A 25,054-nucleotide genomic window follows, 5' to 3' on the forward strand; every position below is an offset into this window, starting at 1 on the left:
CAGGTAGTCATTCCATTTGCAAGTCTAAAACAACATTACATTTTACAGAAGTTAATGGAGCTGTAATTCCTCATCCTTTCTGTCTTCTTGAATATAAAATCAGCTGTGAGCTTCTCTGTAAGGTGGATGAAGAAAATGATTTTGACACAAACTAGAGCACAACTTTGTATGGCAATTATAAGTTAGTTTAAGCATATGTACTTTATAGTCTCCTGTGAACCATAAACAAATAATTATGAAACTTTTTGATGTAGTCTAAACAGGTCTCAACTTAAAAGACATGGTCTGCTTCTATTCAATTTCAGCCAGTTTATGTAATACTATTATGCTAATAAAAGAATATTATGCTTATTTAGTAAAACTTGTAGCCCTTAAGCTGCAGCTATTGTATGGGAGTTCAGAAAGATTGTCATTAAAAACCCATGCTTTGTTTGGTTTGTAGGTTTCCAAACAGGAATAGTCTATGATGAGGAGGACACAGTGATCTGTCTGCAGGAGTTAGTTGGAGATTTTAGCAACAAATTGAAAAAAAAATTTTATAAGCTCAAAATTTGAAGCACACTAAAAATAAGTGCTAATTTATACCTTAAATTTGACATGGCAATGGTTAAATATTTTAGGGGCAATAATTTTCCAAGGTATCATAATATACTTCTTACTAATGAAGCACCTTGTTATTAGCTATGAAGAACATTATTCTGCCTAGCTTCTAATATTTGATCTTTTATTTACTCCTCTTCAGTCATCTGTAAAATAGAGATAATATTATCAATGCTGTTTGCTTTACAGATTTATATTGGTGGAAAAGAATGCATGAAAATACCCTTAAACATTTAATGGATATCCGAGCAGAAATAAATGGGGCATAATTACTGAGATAAGAGCCTGGGACTCGGTGTTGAACAAAATGTGACCTCTGAACTGTGTTCCTGTCAAAGACTCATTATAGAAGACTTTATAATAATGAAATACTTTTTATGTTTTCTCTTATTAAATACCCTTAGTATTAGTAGGGTGGCTAATGTATTTTTTAAATTGGTGACTTTATATTGAACTATTGACCTATACATTTTTGTCAGTTTATGATAAAATATGGAAATTCCACAAATTCTACATGAAAGCAATTTATATCCCACAACAACAAGAATAAAAAGGTCTTCAAATGAATAAGCAGAGCATGAGCTTTTTTGAAAAGACAAAAGAGCTCATGATTAAGTTATTAGGTATACCATGAAGTTAGCAGATGAGAAAATGCTAGCAAAGACAGAAAAGAACTGTAAAGCAAACAAAGAAAGGGCAAATGATCCTCCATTAAGTAAAATGCTCTCTTTGGTGTGCAATAAATGAAAATGAAGAATTCACCATTGGATTTAATGATGATAATTTGGGGGGAAGCCTAGTGATTAGTGATAAATTATCCATTAAAAATAATTTAACAGCGCTAAAACAATGTCACAAAGATGCAATGAGATTTATTTACAAGGACTAGTAAGAATATTGGAGAAAGGGTTACTCAGGAGATATTATGGCTAGGTATCAAATGCTTCTCCAGAGCCATTGTATGGAGTATTAGTCACTATATGGAATCACAGGTATCTCATGCACCTTTAGAATATGAGACCAAGGAAAAGAGTAGAAGTAAGGAAGGAAGCCCTTAAAGATGGAGGTGGACATTGCTCCTCTCTTCTGTGTGTTTGTTTGTTTGTTTGTTTGTCTCAGTCACCATTATGTGGTTACCCATGACCATCACAAACATGATATTCTGTCATATAGACTCAAAGTCACAGAGAAAAGTTGACAAACTGGAACACTTTTGACAATGTGAGCTAAAATAAATATTTTTTAAAGTATGATTGCATCATTTCTTCCAATTTTTGCATTCTTTGTTGAGTGGAGTTCTTTGTGGAGTGTTGAGCTCTCCTGATCCTTTCACTCCAAACTCCATGTTCACTCAAGAAAAGATGCTATGGTACCTAAGCAGGAATCAACGAGATTCAGGACTAATCTAAGAGAAGGCTTGCTGTTAAATGACTGTAAGGTCAAACTAGAAGTATATTATTTGTTAATTTTTGCTTTTGCTTATTTTAGAGTAATGGGAAATTAAAAAAAAATACATAGTTATACTATAGAAGAAAAAATAAGTATAAATTCCAGTTTGGAAAATAATATAAAATAACATCTTTTTAAAATTAATTCCACATTTGATATTAGCTAAAAAGGCAAGAAATGTTCTTAAAGTACTTCTTGTTTATACTACTGACCTTCATCTATAAAATAATAAATATGTCTCATAGTATTTTAACACTACATTCAGGGTGTAGGGAACCATGGCACACATTTTTTCATGAAGATAAGAATAGCTGGTAAGTGATATTTCTCAAAAACCTACATATTATTATCATTCTAATTAAGTTCTATATGGAGAAGGATAAAAAGAGTTCTGTATACTCTTAATCTGACACCTATTCAGAATGAAATTATTTTGGTGATAAAAATATATGTATTTTAGTGATGAGGCAAACAGGCTTGCTTTTCGTCCCACCCGGCTCCTGCATGGCTAGCTTAGTCCTAGAAATAATAACACAGAAACTGTACTCATTTAAACACTGCCTGGCCCATTAGTTCTAACCTCTTATTGGCTAGCTCTTACATATTGATTCAACCCATTTCTAATAATCTGTATCACCACTTGACTGTGGTTTACCTGGATGAGTCTAACTGGCATCAGTCTCGGAGAGGAGAGCCATGGCTTCTGCCACCCTGCCTTCTACCCAGCATCCTGTTCTGTCTACGACACCTACCTAATTTTCTGCCCTATCAAAAAGCCAAAGCAGTTTCTTTATTTAACCAATGAAATCAACACAAATAAAAGACACTCCTACATCATGTATCATTTTAAAATGACTTAATTTTTAAGTTCATTGCCCATCCTTGTCAGTTATTGAGATTACATTGCATAAGTGTGCTATTTAGATATAAGACTGTGTTAGGTTTGGGTTTAATAATCATTTAGTATGTTGTAAACTTATTTTCCTCAGATTCAAAATCATCTTGGGAAAGTATGTCGTGTCTTCAGGTTGCACAAATAAAGTTATACACTATTCATGATATAGATTCAGAATTATAATATAAAATATATAAGATTACCACGGTATAGTCAAAGGAAATTCAAAAGCAGGGAACTGTCTACACATGACAATATATGGATAACTTCCCCTAGAGACATATAATGTTTCTATGCAATCTTATTTTGGGTTCTTTAAAGAATCAAAATTACCTTCTTAGCAAATAAAACAGTTATTCTTTATCAATGAAATGTTTTCTTTGTCACAAAACAGTAGTATGATATAGATTTAGGTTAACTATAACTAAGGTAACAAAACTTAAAATGCATTATAGGCTTTGGGGAGTGTTGAAAATAACTTTGGCATTTCTGTTGTTTGAATGTTGTTTAATCCATCATTTCCCATGGTTCACATGGACAAAGGTCATTTCTGCAAAATGACTCTATATGTAATAAATAAACTTAGGTACTTAATGTGCATTTTCATATTTAATTCAATCAGCATATTTTTTCTTCCCCATACTTTCACTATTTATATATTGTCTTATTAATACTGCAGAAAGATTGGAAAATTCAAGAAAATAAAGTTTTGTTATTTTTAAGAGAATCCTCAAAATAAAACAGAAGGAACTATATAATTTGAAGCCTAATTTATACCAAAATGACATTATTTGAAAGCCATAATCATTCTATTTTACAACCACAGGAAATACATTTGTGACATAACATTTGCCTCACATATAATTATTATCTTTTAGCTTCCAAAGTAATGTTTGAATTTAGACCTTAGTCAAAAGTAAAGACTATATAATGTATTTTGTAATTAAATTAAAAAACTTTAATGGAAATATCAGTCTCAGTCATTTAGGAAAAAAAGTAAATGTGACTTCTAACATGAATATATGTTTATAATCTACCAAAACAGTGTGTGTTAAATTTTTGTATAAAATCACTTTTAGGGTGATAAGAATAACTGTTGCTCTCCATTGAGTCTTCTATCAGGGAGGTTTTAAAGCATAAACAGCTGAAGGTTGCATTATTAGTTTTATATTGTGCAATTAAATTTTGACCTGTTCTCATTTACATGTTGTAGTAAATCATCAATCAGAATAATGATGATTTGGTTGTTGAAATTTTCTTCTTTACTAATTATCCTTTATGGTAGATTTGAGTAAGAAAATTAAATACCATCAAAGTAATCAACAATTTTTAAAGTGGCAAGGAGATAAATACTAAAATATATCTGAACTGATAAAGTTTAGATAAATTTAGCATGATTTCTTTTAAAGTTGTCTGACTGTATGAGCCTCATAAATATGTTGTGTAAATATATGTGGTATATATTAAGATATATATATCTTAATAAATATATTGCAATCAGGATTTATTTTAATAAAAAGTAAAAGAATTTAAAAATGAAAAAAATTACCTGCAAAAGAGTAAAATAGTGCAATTATTAAAAATTTGCATGAAATCCAAGTTAAATTCATTGAAATTAATGCATTATTAGACAGAACTTTTATTTTGGAAAATAATACACCTTATAATTGTAATGCCAAAGCATTAACCAGTAAGAAAACACTTGAAAGCAAATTAACAATTGCTTAAATATTATCAAAATATCAGATATAGAGTGAGACATAATCTTTTTTTTCCTCATTTTTTTATTAAAGATTTCCATCTCCTTCCCTTCTCCTTCCCCTTCCCTCCCTTCCCTTCCACCCATACCCCCTCTCCACCCCTCTCCAAGACAAAGAGCCAGCAGGGTTCCCTTCACTATGTTAAGTCCAAGGTCCTCCCAGCTCCCCCTATGTCCAGGAAGGTGAGCAACCAAACTGACAAGGCTCACAGTGAGCCCGTGGGGTGGGGTGGAATGGGGGGAAGGGGGATGGGGAGAGAAAAGTGTTAAGTGGAGGATGGGAAGAGCTTGGGGGAATAGGATGGTTGGGATATAGGAAGGGCGGATATGGGAACAAGGAATTATATATCTTACTTAAGGGAGCCATTCTAGGGTTGGCAGAGACTTGACTCTAGAGGGGTTCCCAGGTGTCCAGGAAGACGCCCCCAGCTAGGTCCTTGGGTAGCTGAGGAGTGGGTGCCAGAAATGTACAGATCCTATTGCCATACTCATGAATATCTTGCATATCACCATAGAACCTTCATCTAGCATTGGATGGAGAAAATGACAGAGCCCCACAAAGGAGCACCAGACTTAGCTCCCAAGGTCCCGATGAGGAGCAAAAGGAGGGAGATCATGAATGAGACATAATCTTCTATTGGCAATTTTACAAAAAACAAAGAGAAGTCATATATCAAGAATATTAAAATATGGCTTTTTTGATCCAGTACTGTGACATATCATACTCCAGTCAGTACATATTACAATCACTGTTTTTCCTTGAGTTGCTGAGATTTATATGCAAAGGACAGATATGAGGAGCAGTATTGAACAGTTTTCTGGGAAAATGATTTAGCATCTTCATCTAGTTTTACCTCGAAACAAATGCATTATGAATTACATTGCTATATGAAACTGAATAGACAAATATAATTTATATCTAGGCTCAATAACTTAAAGAAACACCATTAATTACAAGTATACATCTATTGATAACATCTCATTTCCTAAGGAATTTGTTAAAAAGTCTATGTAGTCTTTTGCCGGGCGGTGGTGGCGCACGCCTTTAATCCCAGCACTCAGGAGGCAGAGGCAGGTGGATCTCTGTGAGTTCGAGGCCAGCCTGGTCTACAAGAGCTAGTTCCAGGACAGGCTCTAAAAAAGCTGCAGAGAAACCCTGTCTCGAAAAACCAAAAAAAAAAAAAAAAAAAAAAAAAAAAAGTCTATGTAGTCTTTTGATATCTATAAATATAATAAGCTTTTTTATTCATTTGATATCATGGAATAGCTTAATCTTCAATAGCAGAAACAAATTCTTATATTTTTCACTAATATATTTTACCCCAGCAAACACCATAATAAAACTCAGCCTGTTAGCTTCAATAATACATCAGTAATAAAATATGGCATTAATAGTATAATGAACTTCTTGTTATAGTATGTGGATGAAATGACTTACATTTTTCAATATTAATTTTAAAGCCTTGTTTAAGTGACCAATTATCTTCATCTAAAGCGTCTAATGGCTCAATTTTTCCAGTATAGGTCTTTAGCTTTTACTATATATTGATCACCAACAATTGTTCTCTTCCTCCTGTTCCTTATCCTCCTGTTTTTCTTTGGCTATGAAGAACCTTAGAGACTAATCATCCTCTCCTTGGAAGTCTGCTGTTTGCCATCAGGTCACTCAGGTTTTCAAATTATTAAAGTCAGAGTTTCATGTTCCTATATTATCCACCACAACCACTGCTCTTTGCTTGCACAAAGAACCCATTGCAACACTTCTATCAAGAAACTTAGACTTAATTTCTTTTTTATTGAATTTTATTGAGCTCTACATTTTTCTCTGCTCCTGTCCCTGACTTCTTTCTCTCAAATTGATTCCTCGCATCAGTGCCAATAAATAAGTTCCCATTTAAAACAGTTTCGTTGTTCAGAACTCTTCTCTATACCCATTTTATCTAGCATCTTTATCCTCATCAGTCCAAACAAGCATTGGGCGTTCTTGTCCAGACAGGCATTATCTTTGTTCTTTATCTTAATGGGCAGACATTTCTGTTCCCAAGGACCTCTCAAGAGTTCATTTCCTGAGATCCTGGTTTTTCTCATGTGTTTGGAGAGAATTATTCTATGAGCTTTAATGGGGCACAGTTTTAGGGATGTTCAGTGTCCTTGACAATTTTATACTCATTTGACTTGCACATCTACGATAGTTTTGATGTCATCTTATATTTCAGCATAACAAGATTTATCTTTAACTAACAGTGGCCGTGTTTGTTTCTGAAACCTCTATGTAATTGCAGCGTGCATTAGGGCATGTCACTTGTTCCTGTCTTAGGTGATTTATTTCTCCCAGGAGAAAAACAAAAATAGAATGACTTTCATCTTTCATTACAAAATAAGAAGTTCTGTTACATATAGAAAATTCCCTACCTGTACCACAACTATGTTATATAATTTCAGATTACAAATCAAATATCTACGTTACTCTTTCATTTTTTTCTCTTTCATTCTCTGAAGAAAAAAATGAGATCAAAGGACATACAACTTATTTTAATATGTATAACATATACTAAACATAGAAAACATGTAGGGATTTTTTTTTAATCTAAGCAAATATTTTTTAAATTATTGTCCTTGAAGCATTTTAAGGTCATAAGTTCCATCTATATTAAATATCTTCAGTAAGCTGAAATCAAGCTACTGCATTTGATTCTCTTAGCAGTATCTAGCATTTTCGCTTCATGTTTCTGTATTGCATAATATAAGAATAGCCATTATCATATGTATGATTTAAAATCAGCCTCCTGGTTTATTGTATCATTGTATTTGCCTTCTTGAAGGCCGTGAACATTTACTAGGATTAGCACTGGGAATGTGGTTCCTATGCCAAGTTACAGGCATTTGCCTGCAACAATCATCTTTTACATTCAGTGAGTAGATTTCGCCTCATAAAGCATGCTATAGATTTTATGCAGTCATCTCTTTCTGCATACATTAACCTTTCTCTAGACCTGATATCAAAAGCTACGACAAAAAAATATTCTACATAGGTCAGTAATGACAGTGATCAGAGTCTTGTCACCTCCTCAGCCATGATCATCTGAAAGCACATTAAAATCAAACACAACGTAAGTGGTGAATTAAATTGAACGTTTTCACTAGCCTTTTACTACTTCAATTTTAAACTTCATCATATTATTTTTAATTATGGTATTACTGAGAGTAATAATGCCTAAAGCATAACCAGAAACCTCATGAAACATGTTTTTGCAGACAGATCCATTAAAATGGTATTAATTTATTATAATTACTCTTATGTATGTCTTAGATATTTTATACAAAAATGTATCTTTTCCATACTAAAACACTAGTCACTTACAACTAGAATTTTATTGACTCAGATAGCAATCTTGCAATAGTCTTCCTTATGAAGATAAATGTATGTAGTATACATATAAACCTTCCCAGTGGAGCTTATTACAGCATATTTTCTGAAGCTGTTCTTGCAGTGTATACCTATTTGGGCCACCATGCCTGACTAGAACATTTCTTTAGTTCCTATCCACTACCTATATTTTACAAGTTGTTTTAGTTAAAAGATGATATTTTTCTGAGATTATTTCCATCAGACTGCCTATTATATAAGTATTTCATTAATCCAGTTCTTTCTATAATGCAAATGAATTTTTCTTTTTCTACATATACCTTTTTCTGCAAAGTTATGGACTGATTATTTTTCAGTCCTCTGGTGGTTTATGAAATAACAATAATTAAAAACCTGGAAGCTTCATCTTTGTTTCCAGTGGTATCCCACTAACCTTTTATTCAGCTTAAAAAGTTTCTATCTATTGCTGACTTGTTTTTCCCTTCCAACTAGCAATTTTCAGGCTACGGTGCTCTTCATCTGATTTCCTGACTCTTCTTTGACTTAAGAATTAATTATTGAAATGTATCAGATACACTTTGAAAATGTCAGTGTATTTTCTTGCATTTACTAAGAAATGGGGCTTTGCAGCTAACTCAATATTGGAGCTGAATTTGAAGCAGTATGCTTTCCACACATCCTTTTTTTTTGTGCAACACAGGAACATAATGCAGATGATCTCTACTATCTCCAAAAATGCTCATACTGCATAAGGGTGTTTGTCTCTATCATTTTAAAGCAGAAGGTTTACCTTTTCATTGAGAGCTTTTTTTTCCTCATTGAAACTTTAATGGTTTTTATAGAGCTACAGGAGACCCATAGAATTTGTCTCTATACTCCTGCTTCCAAAATGGCCTGGGGGTAATTTAATCTGTGCAATTCAGACGGTTATTTATCTTGGTATAAAAAGAATTTACAACGTCCCTCTGTACTTGCTAGAATATTCTACAAACCTTATCCTAACAAACTCAGACACAAGTATTCACACACTGAATAGCAAATGTTAGGTTAAGACTAGAAGAACTTTAAAAAGATAGATTTAAATCTCCTAAAAAGAGATTTGAAAGAGCTTACAAAAACATTTCTGCATAGGGTTGAAAACAAAAGATGATTGAAGGCATAATATATGATTTTAAAAGGATAGTAAAAATGCTAAAATATCTGAGGTTCCATGCTGACTCATAATCTTGAAAATAATTAATAGTTATCTATTGTCTTCCAAGTTCTACTTCAATTGTTTCTAGTTCATTTGTGTGCCCAAGTAACTAAAGAAATCAAAATATACGCAGTATTGAGCATATTCTACAGATGATATATCCATTAACAATGATTGACATGATAAAAAAGCAAACTTTGGGAAGTGAGTTGAGACATGTCTGGAAGTTAGTGAATTGATATTTTAAGTAGAATTAATGGGACAAGGCATTACTAAGAAGGTGACAAAATAAAGGTAACACTGTAGCCACATTCATGACGAAGAAGATAAGTGATATGGGCAAAAAAAAATCAAGGCAATGAAAGTTCTAGAGGCAAGAGCAGACTTGGCATGATTAGATGCAGGAAGTTTGGTAGCATGAAGCTATAAGGGAAATAAAAAGAAAGTCAAGCCTGGTGGGAGTAGATGAAATGATAGATACTGTAAGACCAGTGTCTCAGTTACCATATGGGCCCTGTCTTTGCTCTGGTGTAGCATGGCAGCAAAGAAGAGCCAAGGTTCGCTTATGAATTGAGAGAGAAGTTTGAGGTGCTGTGTTGCTGTGTTGTTTGGAGCTGGAAAAGATTTCATTTGCTTATATACATATTCACATGCATACACACACAAATATGCACACATGGAGTGGGGAGGGAGAAAGAGAAAGAGAGAGAGAGAGAGAGAGAGAGAGAGAGAGAGAGAGAGAGAGAGAGAGAGAGAGAGAGAGAATAGGGTTGGTTCATTGATGACTTTTAACCACATGCTACTCTGGATTTGGTGAGATGAAGCTCCATTTGGTGTGAATTGCCAATTAGAATTTTTTTGCAGAATAGTAACTGAATAGAAAGAAAAATGTCAATACTTCCCTGGTATTATGGCCAATATAAAATGATACCTCCCCCAAAGGCATGCCATTTTCCATTAACTAAGGTAGAGATGACTATAAGCAATAAAGTACTGGGACTAAGTATACCTGAATGGTAGAGTATAATGAGGTCTTCACAAGTTCTCAGAATGCCTCTACCCACAGAAGTTATAATGTACAAATACATGAGACAACTCATTCTTCATATCTAATTTATACAGCCAGGGTAAAATGCTATATAGTTAAACTTTGCATAATATATTCAATAGACATATTTAAAATGTATAATTATAATGTGATATATATATAATAGTAGTAAATAACTACTATTATTAGCAAATAACTGGATATTTCTTAGTCTAATTAAACAAAACATTTTCAACTCAAAAAAAGGGCTATTTAATTTTATTTTTTAACATACAACATATCTTAATTTTAAATATATTATGATATAATTACATTATTCAAGAAAATTATTATGACTATAAAATGAAGGATAAAATGAGAGAGATCAATAAAATGCTCCTTTAAAACTTTCAAGCTAACTTGACAATAAAATTATTGAACGATAACAGTTTAGATGAAAGCATATTAATATTCAAAAATTAAAATCTCATCACCTCCCCAAGTCCTAGTCAATAAAAGTCACCGAAAGGTCACATCCATTTGATGGCTTCATACAATAGCGTTCTGGTTTCTACAGACTTTTCGATTACTGGTTATAATTGTTTAAGAGAAATTCAAGAATTTTGAATTGTCATTCTCATAACAATGAATGACTAATATGTTCTCCTCCACAATACATTTAAAAATGCACACATTTTATAGTTGTATAGCTTGTTCTTCTTGTGACACTCCTAACAGAGGGAGCAGAGACTGTTTCTGGCTCTTTTACCTGTTTTCAGAACATTTTGCTTCTAATGGATTGCCTTGTCCAGCCTTAATATGAGAGGAAATGACTCATCTTGCTGTACTCTGATATGCCGTGGCTGACTGATATACATGGGAGGCCTACACTTTTCTGAAAGGAAAAAAGGAGTGGATGTGGGGGAAGACTGGAAGCAGAGGAGGGAGGGAAATTGTGATCAGGCTGGGAAAAATTAATTAATAATAATAACATAAAATATCTTTTTATGTGTTAAATATTTCAAAAAACTATCATCTGAGAATTTAGCAGGTATTTAAATAACATTTGATTTAAATTAATAAAATATTCAAAACTGATATCTGTTTCTTACATTCTCACATTTTAAGATTATATATTCTGCTTAACTACAAATTTATTACCAATTCCTACTACTAGTGTTAATATAAGATTATCTTTAATAATAAATGTTGGAGAGCCATGAATATGGATCAATGAATAAGAGTACTTACACTGAACTATGAGACACTGAGCTAAGCACCGTCAAAAATCACACTGTAACAAAGCAAGAACTGTTTCATGTTCCTCTAACCTGGAGTGTTAGAAAGAAAAGAGGGTGAGGAAAGACAAGGGGTGTTGTCATACCAAAGAGTTCCACAATAGCCTGGAATGGAGTGTTATACGGGTTTATTTAGTTAGGAATAAACTCACAGTAAGGGTAGTGATCCACAGTTTTCCTTGCTGCTGGGCCCCACCTTTGGCGCCATTGTGTAAACAGTGATTGTTCTTGCATTTCCCAGTTGCCCAGACCCAAAGAATTACACAGAAATTACATTAATTACAATGCTGCCTGGCCAATGACTCAGACATTCCTCTCTACCTCATAAATCTTAAATTGACCTATTCCTATTAATTTGTGTATCACTATGAGGCTGTAGCTTACCATTAAATTTCCAGCATTTGTCTACATCAGCAGCTACATGGCCTCTCCTTGACGCTACCTATTCTCTCTATATATTGCCTCTAGCCTGGCTATATTCTGTCCTGCCATAGGCTGAAGAGGCTTCTTTATCAATTAATGGCAATAAAACATATTCAAAGCGTACAGAGTGGAATCCTACATCATTGGGAGAAAGAGGACTTGGTCACTGACATCCTACCTAGAAGTACAGTAACAGAGCCTTTCACCAGAAAATAAGGTAGAGACTGATTGAGCAGGAAACCTGATGTCCTCCTCTATATATACATGTCCATACAAACACATACACAAATTGCATACACATGCAATAATAGTGTTTGAAAATTGGAACTATATTAGCTGTTTTCTTATTGCTGTGAAAAAAACACTAGGTCCAAGGCAACTTGTAGAAGAAAGGATTTGTTTTGAGCTTATGGTTCTAGAAAAATAGGAGTTCATCACCATCACTGAAGAGAGACATTGCAGCAAACAACAGGCATGGTATGAGGAACTGCTGATAGTTTATATCTCAAACTGCAAGAAGGAAACATATAACATGAACTTTAAATGGCCGGAGTCTTTAAACTGTCAAAGCAAGCCCAAGCTATATCCATTTATCTAGGATGCCATACTCCTAAGCAATATACACACATCACATATACTATATATATATATGTGATGTGTGTATACATATATGTGTATGTATTTATGTGTACATTCAAATTGAACATAATTTAATTAATTTCATGAATGCAACTAGAATACCATTATTCTCCCCATCTTATATTCATGAAACTCTACAAATAACCCACTAAAAAATGGTCCTTATAGGAACATATATTTGAATGCTTAATTCCCAATTGGTGGAACCATTGAAGAAGAATTAGTAACTGTGACATTGTTGGAGGAGATGAGTCACCAGTGGCAGGCTTTGATTTAAAAAAAAAAAAAAAAAAAAAAACTCCTGTGATTCCCAGTACACTCCTGTATCCCTCTTCCCCCCCCCCCCCCCCCCCCGTCTCTCCCTCTCTCTCTTTTGGTATATCAACATGGACGCTAAACCTCAAAAACCATAAACCAATTTAAACAAATTCTTTTAATGATGCTTTAGCCATGGAATTTTTTTTGCGCAGCAATCACAATTTAAGGCATTTACCATAGATTAGGTACCACAAATAATTTTATTACAAAATTTTAATTCATACAAGTTGTGATAGAATAACTTTCTAAATGGGAGGACAGTAAATCATGTATGTTCAGATAATTTGGAAATAGTAAATCATTATTTAAATAGAGATGCTCATACTACATTCAAAATACCTTACACTACCTGAAATGTTTGTCCAGTATAAATAAGTTCTTATTCTTTACTTAGATGGAAGTGATACTTTTAGTAAAGTGATTTGAGATAAGCAGGGTGCCTGAGAAAGTACCAGAAGCATTGATGAACAAGGGTAGAGCAATGGCCAGGAATCCCAACACCAATAAAATAAAGACTAAAATCAAAGCTGTCCAATGTACAATACAAACTTTCAGCATTCAACATTTAATGTAAGTTTAAATTAGATTTAGAATCAGATTATCAGTTGCTGCCGTAATAAAGTTGAAGCTACAGTTTTTTTTTTTTTTTTGGTTTTTTTTTCTCATTTTTTTATTCAAGATTTCCATCTCCTCCCCTCCTCCTCCCCCTTCCCTCCCCTCCCTTCCACCCATACCCCCACTCCACCCCTCTCTAAAGACAAAGAGCCATCAGGGTTTCCTTCACTATGTTAAGTCCAAGGTCCTCCCAGTTCCCCCTAAGTCCAGGAAGGTGAGCAACCAAACTGACAAGGCTCACAGTGAGCCCGTCCATGCTGTAGAGTTCACGTTCATTGCCATTGTCCTTGGTTTCTCAGTCCTCCTCCACCGTCAGCCACATTCAGAGAGTCCGGTTTGGTCCCCTGTTCCATCAGTCCCATTCCGACTGGACTTGGTGGTCTCCCATTAGATCTGTCCCACCATCTCAATGGGTAAAAGCACTCCTCGCGGTCCTGGCTTCCTTGCTCATGATCTCCCTCCTTTTGCTCCTCATCAGGACCTTGAGAGCTCAGTCTGGTTCATTCTAGGGTTGGCAGAGACTTGACTCTAGAGGGGTTCCCAGGTTTCCAGGAAGACGTCCCCAGCTAGTTCCTTGAACAGCTGAGGAGAGGGTGCCAGAAATGTCCAGATCCTATTGTCATACTCATGAATATCTTGCATATCACAATAGAACCTTCACCTGGCATTGGATGGAGAAAATGACAGAGCCCCACATAGGAGCACCAGACTGAAACTACAGTTTTGTCATCGTTTTCTTTCTTGTTTTTTTTTTTCTTTTTTTTTTTTTTTTTTGGTTTTTTCGAGACAGGGTTTCTTTGTAGCTTTGAAGCCTATCCTGGAACTAGCTCTTGTAGACCAGGCTGGTCTCGAACTCACAGAGATCCGCCTGCCTCTGCCTCCCGAGTGCTGGGATTAAAGGCGTGCGCCACCACCGCCCGGCTTCTTTCTTGTTTTAATTAAATTAAAAATTATTGCAGGTAGGCAGGCAGGGCTGTAAAACTTTTATCCTTGCTCTTTAGAGGCAGAAGAAAATAGATTCATATGAGTTTGAGACCACTATGATCTACATAGTGAATTCTAGGCTATACAGCACTTATAGTAAAAGTCGATCTTAAAAGAAATTGGTAATAAATTGTGTGTTGGTGGATGGCATACATTGAACCTCATATCAGAGGGCCAAATAGTGGATATGTTGAAAATCTTTTATATAAACTAGTTTTCCATACAATATGATTAAATTGTTATTTGAATCAAAGGAATCTAATTGGTATAATATACAACATCTTTTTTTTACTTGAAAACTGTATTTCACAAAACTCTTTATGAATTAACTGAGAACTGTCTCTGACTTTCTCAACTACTACAGAATATCTTTTGGGAATAGGTGTATTTTCTCTGCCAAACATTTAAGAAACTTCTCTTCAATATACAAAAGTATTCGCCTGCTATACTGTTGTAAATACGTCTCGATATTGGTAGATTTTAAAGAGAACGAACTGCATAATTCATTTATATTCTTATAATCAATATTATCTTATTTGTTTCTAGACATGCACTGGGGGGAAAAAAGAGCAGCATTGCCAAATAGATATCCAAGCAGGCAATGTAGCCTAAATTGCCCTTGTATCTCCTTTCCAGTCAATTTGCTTCTCTACCTAGGTTTCTGATGGTGATTTGTATTCGTGGAGGAATGCCATTTCTGCTGAATGCTCACTTATCAGAGTCTAACAAAATCAGAGACCTGGATGCAAAGAGGAAAGTGGAGACGAGAAGAGCATGATTGTACCCGACACAGTACCCATGGCTGAGTTTTGTGTAGTGACAGACTTTCCTTACACATTTTCTCATCCTTTCCACAGATATTTTTATCCTAAGGTACACTGGGGTGGCTTTCCTTTGTTCCGTCTATAAGTGAAGAAAGCCATCTAATCTCTTAACTTTCACGAGATGTGATTATTCTTGATTTGATGTCCTTTATTTCCTCAAACTTGACTTGATGCCCTTTATTTTCTCAAGCTGCTGAACACTTCACTAGTAACTAAACATACATCTAGCCCTCTCTAGGTATTTCATACGCCTCTGAAATGAAGGCAATAATTTTGAAAGAGATCAGGCAGTGTACACAAGTGAAGACAACCCGAAAAATACAATAAGAAGAAATTGATGACAATAATAAATACATAAATAAATTTATAATTAATCATTTCATAAGTAAAGGTGATGTTCAAAGCATGTTTTGAGTCTTGTCTCATTTCCCATTTATTAGTTCAAAAGAAAATAGAGTTGTTGGGGCAAGAGAGAATACTTAGAGATTAAAAGCATTGGCTGCTCTTCCAGAGGTCCTGAGTTCAATTTCTAGCACCCACATGGTGTCACTAATCTATAATGAGATCTGGTGTCCTCTTCCAATGTGCAGGCATATATGCAGGCAGAAGACTTTATACATAATAAATGCATCTTTTAAAAAAGGAAAATACAGTGGTTACATATTTTTTTTCACAGAAATATTTTACATGGCTAGTTTTTTTTCTTATAGTTCACTTTCCCATTCTTTTCATCTTTAGATTATTAAACTTTTTAGTGAATTGTAGATTAATATTTTATAAAATGCTAATTTCAAAATGACTGTGGTATAATCTGCAATAAACACAATTTAGAATGTAGCTGTATCTCAAAACATTTGTAAATTATTGTATTGGAAAAACAACTATTAGGGAGATTGTGTAGTGAAAAATAGACATATTTTGACTTTAAGCTGTATGGCTAAAAGTAGAATGCACACTGCAGTGGTTCTAACTATCCCTGTGCCTTCTCTCAATGTTCCATAAAGAGTTCATAAAATTTAATATTCTAAAAACCAAATGGCTCATGATTCTTTTATTACTTTTCACGTTCAAATGCAAATACTTTCTTCTATTTGTAAATATTTGGTTCAAGTGGAGATATACTTTATATTGGCTTTATATGACTGTTGCTACTGTGTGTAACCTTTGTATATTGCTGTTTAAATGCCTAGAAATGCTCTATCTTCTAATGACCAGGAGAGAAAGCAAGAGATTGCACTATTCAATTACTAAGAATTTTCTCTGATTCATAATATTATTTTGTAATAAATATTAATTACTAGCATTATTAAAGCAAATGTACATAATGTAAGACAATTCTTTTAAAAATGGGGTCTCGTGAAGAGTTTAAGAGACTTCAACTTCTTGGGGAGTCAAAAGTGGTCTTGAAAATAATGACCTCCTTATTTTGTCTCTTGACATCATAGGTATGTGATACCATACAAAATTGACACACAACTTTATTTACACTTTGCAAAAATGTCATATTTGAAAAACTCCTTATGTCTTAGTGTATTTTTCCTTTTGAATGAGTTTATTTTGAATTTAGGTCAGTATTTACAAAAATGCAAATAACTCACCCTCTTATATTTGATTGGGCAAGTTTGATTGGTCAATCTCACTTTAATCTGACCTTGAAATTTGAGATAGTTAGGGTTCTATAGATGGTAAGAAACACAATCATCCTTTATTTCCACATCATGTCATATTTGAAATACATGTAATTGACTGAAGAACTCAGTAAGAATATGAGTTGTATGGTGATCCTGTTATTATTAATTCTTACATTATTATTTTATTCTTATATTTGAAAAATAAGACAAAGAAATAGAATTTTCAGTAGGAAATTTTCACTAGCATAAGCTAAAATTATCAACCATCATAGTATAGTATCGTTAGCACTTAATGTCTGGTGTTATAGCAAATAGAAAAAAAGTTACACCATTATAATCAATATTATGTTTCTATTGACTTAGCATTCTTTAGTCCTTCATGCTAACCATGAGCAAACTAAAAGAGTAAAAATATAACTTCACATGAAATATCATTTATCTCATCTTAGACTTCAAGCGGTTTAGTAAGAACTTGATTTATGAAAAGTAAACATTCATAACTTCCCTTCTCAGAAGATTAAACATTGGATTTAAGACTTAAATAAAAGAATAGTTCAATATTAACTAAAATAAGCATGAAAGATTATTTTTCAGAAGACAATTAACCAGGAGCCTTGAGTCTAGGGAAGAAAGAATGTGGGTTGAACCAGAGGACATAGGACATGGAGGCATGTGTTGGGAAGAAGCCATGGGAAACTGGCAGAAATAGGGCAGTTGCTGTGGCCCTTGTCATAGTGGTAGTGGAATGATATCTAACATACAAGTACAGTGCATGAAAAGTCCTCAAAGAACCATGTTTGGAAAAGAAACATGGATAAAAATAAAGTGAGACCGATGCAAATTGCACTTCATCTTCCCAATGGGATCAATTTTTTTTGTAAAATTGATTTTATTTAAAATTTAAGTTGTATTCTGTGTATTTACAATATAGAGTATGATTTTATGGGAAGTGTATAAATAATAAATCAGAAAATTGATGCTTGCACACAGTCACCTGTTTTGTATTTGTAAAGATTTATTTACCTTTAATTGTGTCTTCTTGCGTGCACTCATATTCATGTGTACATGTGATTGTGTGTGTGTGTGTGTGTTTGTGTGTGTGTGTGTGTGTGCATACCATATGAGTGCAGTGCCTATAAAGCCATAAAATGGTGTCAGACTTCACTGAAACTAGAGTTATGGGCAGCTTTGAGACAAATAAACACATATTGACAGGAGAGATCAGAGCACATCCCTACCATGAAAGCAGAGACAGTGTTCACTTGCAAAACTGTTGAAGGATCCCAAGAATAAGCTCCCCCTGAAGAAAGTAAATTCTGTGCCTCATAGTCAGAAAGGTCAATGATACAGTTTCAAATTAACAAACAAGCATAGGATATCTAGTGGAAATGATAATTTACTAATAGTACTGACACACAAACTTCATGTCTCCAGGTAAAATACCTTTTGGGGTGTACAACAGTTATAATTGAAAAAGCATTAGGGTTTTATAGGTGTGGTAGTTTCTTTGGAAAAATTTCTGGAAAAAATAAAAACCCAGAACTATGGAATTAGAAAATGTGAAGGCAAGCCCACCCAAAATGTACCCTGAGGCAGGGAAATAAAAAAGATTTGAAAGACAAACACAGGTAATAAAGTGAGATGAGCACCTAAATATAGAAGAATTAGACAAGCCCATTTAACACAATCCTCTCAATACTACAACAGAATGTACTTTCTCCAATGGGATCAATTTTTGGATGTTTTCAATATTTTGCGATGTGTCCTTCAAGTATTTTTTTGGACAAAAGGAAATATATTATTCCTGTTGTTTAACTTTTTTAAGAATCAAATTTAAATGATTATACCTCATGAAACATATCAGTTGGTAAAAGGTATCTCATTTCTAGTTTCATAATTTATGAAAGTCTTATTCAAAATACATATTGTTGACAGTGGAGTCTTGCTATCATAAAACCCAGTAATTAAACATTTAGCACATTTTTCAGAGAATATACAATTTAAATTACCTGAAATAATATAAACTTGATTTGTATGTCTTACTAGAAGTGAAATTTTATTGTAAGTTTATAGTATATATTTGTTACCTATAACCTATAAAATAGCTATATAATATATTTTAAAGTATTTTTTATTTTATTCTATATTTATGAATATTTTGACTGTTTTTATCTCTGTCTATGTATCATGCGTGTGCTTCATGATGATGGAAATCAAAAGACATCATCAGACTTTGGAACTGGACTTGTAGATGGTTGCTATCTACCTTGAGTTGCTGAAAGCTAAACTTGGGCCCTCTGCAAGGCAACTGCTATTAACTGCAGAGCCATTTCTTTAGCTTCCTTAGTATATTTCTTCAAGAATCATTGGAACACTTGGCAGCCAAGACTTACAAACATCAAAGCCTATGCTTCAAACAAAACTCATTATAAATACTGTCTGACTTTACTTTTCAGCTTTTGATAGGGTCTTGTCTACATATCATTAAGAAAGTTACTTGATAAGCGTATCCTTTTGCAATAATTGTAGTAGATCCATCATAAAGGCTAGGATCAATAGCAATTTTTTATGACTACCCCAGTGTCATCAGAGAGCCTTCATCCAGTAATTGATGAAACCAGATGCAGAGACCCACAACTGCTGAAGAGAGGGAGAGAGGAGTCAGAGGGGTCAAAGACATCACACATACACACACAAAAAAAATCACAGAAACAAGTAACCTGGCTCAAAGGAACTCAAGAGAGTCTAAACAAACAACCACGAAAACTTTGTGTGACCAATCTGGTTCCTCTACATATATGTGACAGTTTTGTAGATTTTTGTACTTGTGGGGCTCCTAATAATGGGAGTAAGAACTGTTCAAACACTTTGGCTGGCTCTTGGGAACCAATTCTTCATAAAGGATTTCCTTGCCCAGTTTTAATACAAGGGAAGGTGTTTAGTCTTACTACAACTTGATTTCCCATGCTTTGTTGATACCCATGTGAGCCCTGACCCTTTCTGAATAGAAGCAGAGAGGAATGGATTGAGTTGGGGTTGAGGGAGGAAATGGGAGAAAAGTAGGGAGGAGAAAATGTGGTTGCAATATAAAATAAATCGATAAATAAGTTTAAAAATTAATAATTTAGGTGTAATGAGTCTATCAGGACTTCAGCAAAAATAAGATAATATGTAAAGAATAAGGAAATGCACAGCAATGTAAATATGTAGAATATAAAAAGGTCATGGTGGCAGAGCAGTTTCTCAAGGTTACTAAAAAGAAGACTTTTTCTAACGTTCATCATGAAGATAAAAGAGGACATACAGTGAGATACATAAATAGACAGACAGACAGATGAATGCTTGATGGGTGATAAATAAATAAATGGATGAATAGAGAGATAGAGAGATAGATGATAGATAGATAGATAGATAGATAGATAGATAGATAGATAGATAGATAGATGATAGATATATGAGATGGTGTGTGTGTGTGTGTGTATGTGTGTGTGTAAGAGACAGAGGGAAGAAAGGAAAAAGAAAGATGGATAGACAAACAGCTATCTTCAAACGTGAAATTTGACAACTTCAATGTGATAGTTCTCATCTCCAGGTTGGGAAAACTTAAAGTCCAGAGAATGACATTAAGTAAGTCAGACTCTCAGGGCTAAAACAAGGAAGGATTTATGGTATGATGTATATCTTCACAGAAAACTACCAGATAATAAACTCAGGGAAGGCTTTTATTTGTCTCTTCTTCATACATGTGTGCTTGCATATGTGTGTGAGCTTACACGCATTGGTCACACACACATTTTAGGACTTATAAGTGAATTATGATTAGAAGGTTTTCTTGTTACACAGGAGGAGTGAAGGTAAGGAATTGTAGAGAATAACATCCACCACCGATCTACACTGATCTACAGAGTCACCTATAACATCTAACCGAACTTTCCACATTAACATAAAGTTGCTCCATCTTTGCAAAAAACAATAGCCTTATATATTTTTAATCCTAAAATGAAAATGTTGAACATCCATTATGTAAGTGTATAATTAAAATTATAGAATAATTGTATAAAGATTTTAGGCCTTCATTCACTGGATACATACAACAACTTGGAGGACACTGGAGAATTAAGGACTACAAAGAAAATCATTATCTAAAACAGAGGCTTGCACACAAAGCATATTGAAATAATACAGCCTACAATCTCCAGGAGCCATGGTTAGCTAGTGCCTCACTTGGTATATACAAATAAAACATGTTTACTGGGTTGTTTTTGTAATGCAGCTGCAAAGGTAGGCAGATCTGTTTCTCGTGATTGATGATATTGTTTTACTTTTTAACATGACAGAATTTGTTTAAAGAGAAACAAAAGCAGTATAAAACCACAGCGCTTGCAGATATATTGGAAGCTGTCCTACATACAACAGGTGCATAGTGTTTATACCATAGTCCAATGTGGTTAAAAAAGTATTGAGTAGTGCAGTTATTAGAAGAGAATCAAGACAGCCCTGTATTTGAAAGCACAAGAAAGAGACAATTATAAAGTAACACTGGTGGAGACAAAGAACTGCAAGAGGAAGGGGGCATGTGTGATCACTTGCTGTGCAGAAATTTTCAGACAGAGTTAGGATGGGAAAAGAAAGAATGATTTGCAAGTGGAAAAAGCAACTATCAAGAAACTTGATACAGTGCCATACCATACATAATCCTAGTAAGAAGTACCTGCATTTCTCTTTCTGTAACACCCCAATGTCAATACACACATGCTCATCATGTAGAAAAAGCCCATTTGTTTATTGAGAATGTATAAAAAGCCAGTATATTTCAGAGTTAACTTCTCAATTATTGTCTAATTCTTTTTTTATTTATTTATTATGCATACAATATTCTGTCTGTGTGTATGCCTGAAGGCCAGAAGAGGGTACCAGACCTCATTGCAGATGGTTGTGAGCCACCATGTGGTTGCTGGGAATTGAACTCAGGACCTTTGGAAGAGCAGGCAATACTCTTAACCATTGAACCATCTCTCCAGCCCCCAATTATTGTCTAATTCTTGTCTAGATCTAGTCTGAAGCTAGCTATGGACAACTTAATTAGAGGAATGAGGCTTTGGAAAAATGCAAAGCAGCATGTATTCTCAGGGATACACCACACCTTCATACCATGGTTTCATAATTATCTCTCATGGGGATCTCACCCTGTGAAGCATAGTTTGCCCTGAGTATCATTCTGCATTTTCCTATTTTTCGTGTATACTAGTATCTACAAAATCCTAGTAACTTTACATGTACATTTTGCAAAATTTGCCAGATTTTTACTCTTTAATAACTAAAAAGTATAAAAGGAAGTTTCTCACTCTATTTTGTGGAGCTGCATTAAATTGGAAGGGGTGTATATGTGCACATGTGTCTGGTCTAAGCATTTATGTTGATGTTGGGGATCAGTATAGTTGTTTTCCTCTGTGATTCTCTTTTGGGGGCTGTGGAAGTTGCAACAGGTGAAAACTAGTGTCCAGATGTCAAACCACCAGAGGAATGATTCTTTGATGGAGGAGAATCCCATCCAGGCAAGGCCTATGAACCACCGACTCTGGACACTGCTGCTCCTGTTTGTAACTTCACATTTGCTAAAGCAGATAAGGTGTCTCCCTAATACCTGCACTGAAGTATATGGTTACATATGGTATGTAGATTTAATCTCATGATTGCTCTCAATCTTATGGGTGCATGTATCCATGGATGCTCAGGAAGATGACTTCTGATTAAGCTGTATAATTTTGACATGTAAAAAATATACTAGGATATGCTTCATACTGGATCTATTGTACCATGAGGACTATATGACACTAAAAAGTATGCTATTTTTCTTTTACCTAAACTACATACAATTATTTCATTTTTACCTCAGAGAAAGTTCAAATTAGACTGAATGTTTCTGTAAATGGATCATAAGTTAAATCTTTACAGATATGCACAAGGTCAGAGTTGTGGATGTTTAACCAAAGATATTAACACAAACAATCTAAAAGACATGCCTATTCTTCACCTGTCAAATATGACTGATGAAAACCTATGTCTTGCAGCTTTTCTCACAAGGCACTGTGCCTCCAGCTTCTGATCACAGTCTTACATCAGAAACCTTGAGACCTTAAGTAGTCATGGTAAACAACCTGATACCTTGCTTCCCCAAGGAATGTACTATCACCAATGAGACGGAACTCTTTTTTTTTTTTTTTATTTTTCGAGACAGGGTTTCTCTGTGGTTTGGGAGCCTGTCCTGGAACTAGCTCTTGTAGACCACCAGGCCGGTCTCGAACTCACAGAGATCCGCCTGCCTCTGCCTCCCGAGTGCTAGGATTAAAGGCGTGCGCCACCACCGCCCGGCTGAGACGGAACTCTTTTAATGTTTTTTTTCTTATTGCCTCAAGACTCCTATAAAAAATGTTTTTAAGCTAGATGATAAAAGAAGCAAGAGATAACTGGAATAGAATTGGAAGAGAAAACTTGAAACAAGGAAAAAGTAGAAATGATTAGAACTTAGAAGAAAATTAGGGGGCAGAAAAATAGTCAGATAAATTAAAAGCATGATCAGAACAGCATGTGTGTGAATTTATTCCGTACCTGTCAGACAAAATAACCTTAATTCAGTTTCACTATACTGTGAATTGTTTCTTCAAAGCCTGGGAGCAGTATTTCAGGCTACTAATAATTTTCCATCTCTCCTTCTGTTGTGCAATAGGAAAGCTAGTTAAACATGCAATTCATGATTTTGCCTAGACTGGCTGACCACTACCCCCAGGATTGATCTCTCTCTGATTTTTAGCATTAGGGTCATACTGTCAAGCCTGGCCTTTTACCTGAGTGCTGAGAGACAAACTCAGACATTCATTCATGTGCAGCAGGCAAGGAATGCACTATAAAGTCTCCAGTTCCTATATTTGGATTTTCTCTTAGTCCAACAAACTTACTGCTGTTACCACATCTCTCTGCATTCTAAATGTGTTTTAAAGTGATTAATATTTAACAAATTCTATAATAGAGTATTGATAATTTAGTCAGTATATAATTTCAACTCATCTTGTACAATGGAAGCATCATGGTAGGCAAACACTGTTAATGAAAATGAACAGTAAATTTTTATTGACCAAAAATCAGATAATTTTTATAATACATCAGATGCCCAGTTCTACAGATTAGTCAAACAGGGTGTTATTCATACTAATTCTCTGATATCAAATTATTGACATGATTTTAGGTCTTAACTGAAGGTGGCACAACACATATGAGGATTCTAGTGAATGACACTGCCTCTATTTCAGAAGGCATGATATGTATCTGACAACTGTATGTTTTTAAAGCTAAGTATCCAAAGCATTCTATAAAATTATTTCTGGTAACACAATCTGCAATTACTCTCATGATTCATTAAAAATCAATGATTATAGTTTTATTTTGAGATATGACACAGAAGTTACCTGATCAAGTAGTTTAATATTAAAAGCTCTCGGGAAAGATTGGCACAGAACTTGTTTCTTTCTAGACATACCACTCTGTCCCCAAACACTGATGTTTTTACCAAAGTGTGGGACTCACGACCAAAACTATTTAATGTTTTTGTTACACAAATAAAGCAAAATAGAAGCTATAAATCTGAAAGAGTGCAAGCAAAGGGAAGATATATGGGAGTGTTCGAAGAAATGGAAAAAAGAGGGAAATGATACAATCATATTGAATGTATGTATATGAAAAAACTAACCTCTAAGTTATACTTCTTTGGCAAGGCGCCTTGTACAATGTAAAGGTTGTCATTTATAATAACACAGGATATCTTTTCATGAAACTTAAAGTTTCTTTCTTTTTCTCTCTCTCTGACCTTTTTTTCTGCTTAAATCATGTGATAAGGAGAGATTTCATCTCTAATCTTAGATTGTCTTGAGCCTAAGGCAATAATGAGTTCTAACTGTGGCTTCTGGTTCCTCCAGACCATCATCTGCAGATGTATACCTAGTAGTTATCTCAGTGTCAGAACAGGGGATGCCAGA

This window comes from Arvicola amphibius, chromosome 10 (genome assembly GCF_903992535.2).
Source record: "Arvicola amphibius chromosome 10, mArvAmp1.2, whole genome shotgun sequence".
Classification (NCBI taxonomy): Eukaryota; Metazoa; Chordata; class Mammalia; order Rodentia; family Cricetidae; genus Arvicola; species Arvicola amphibius.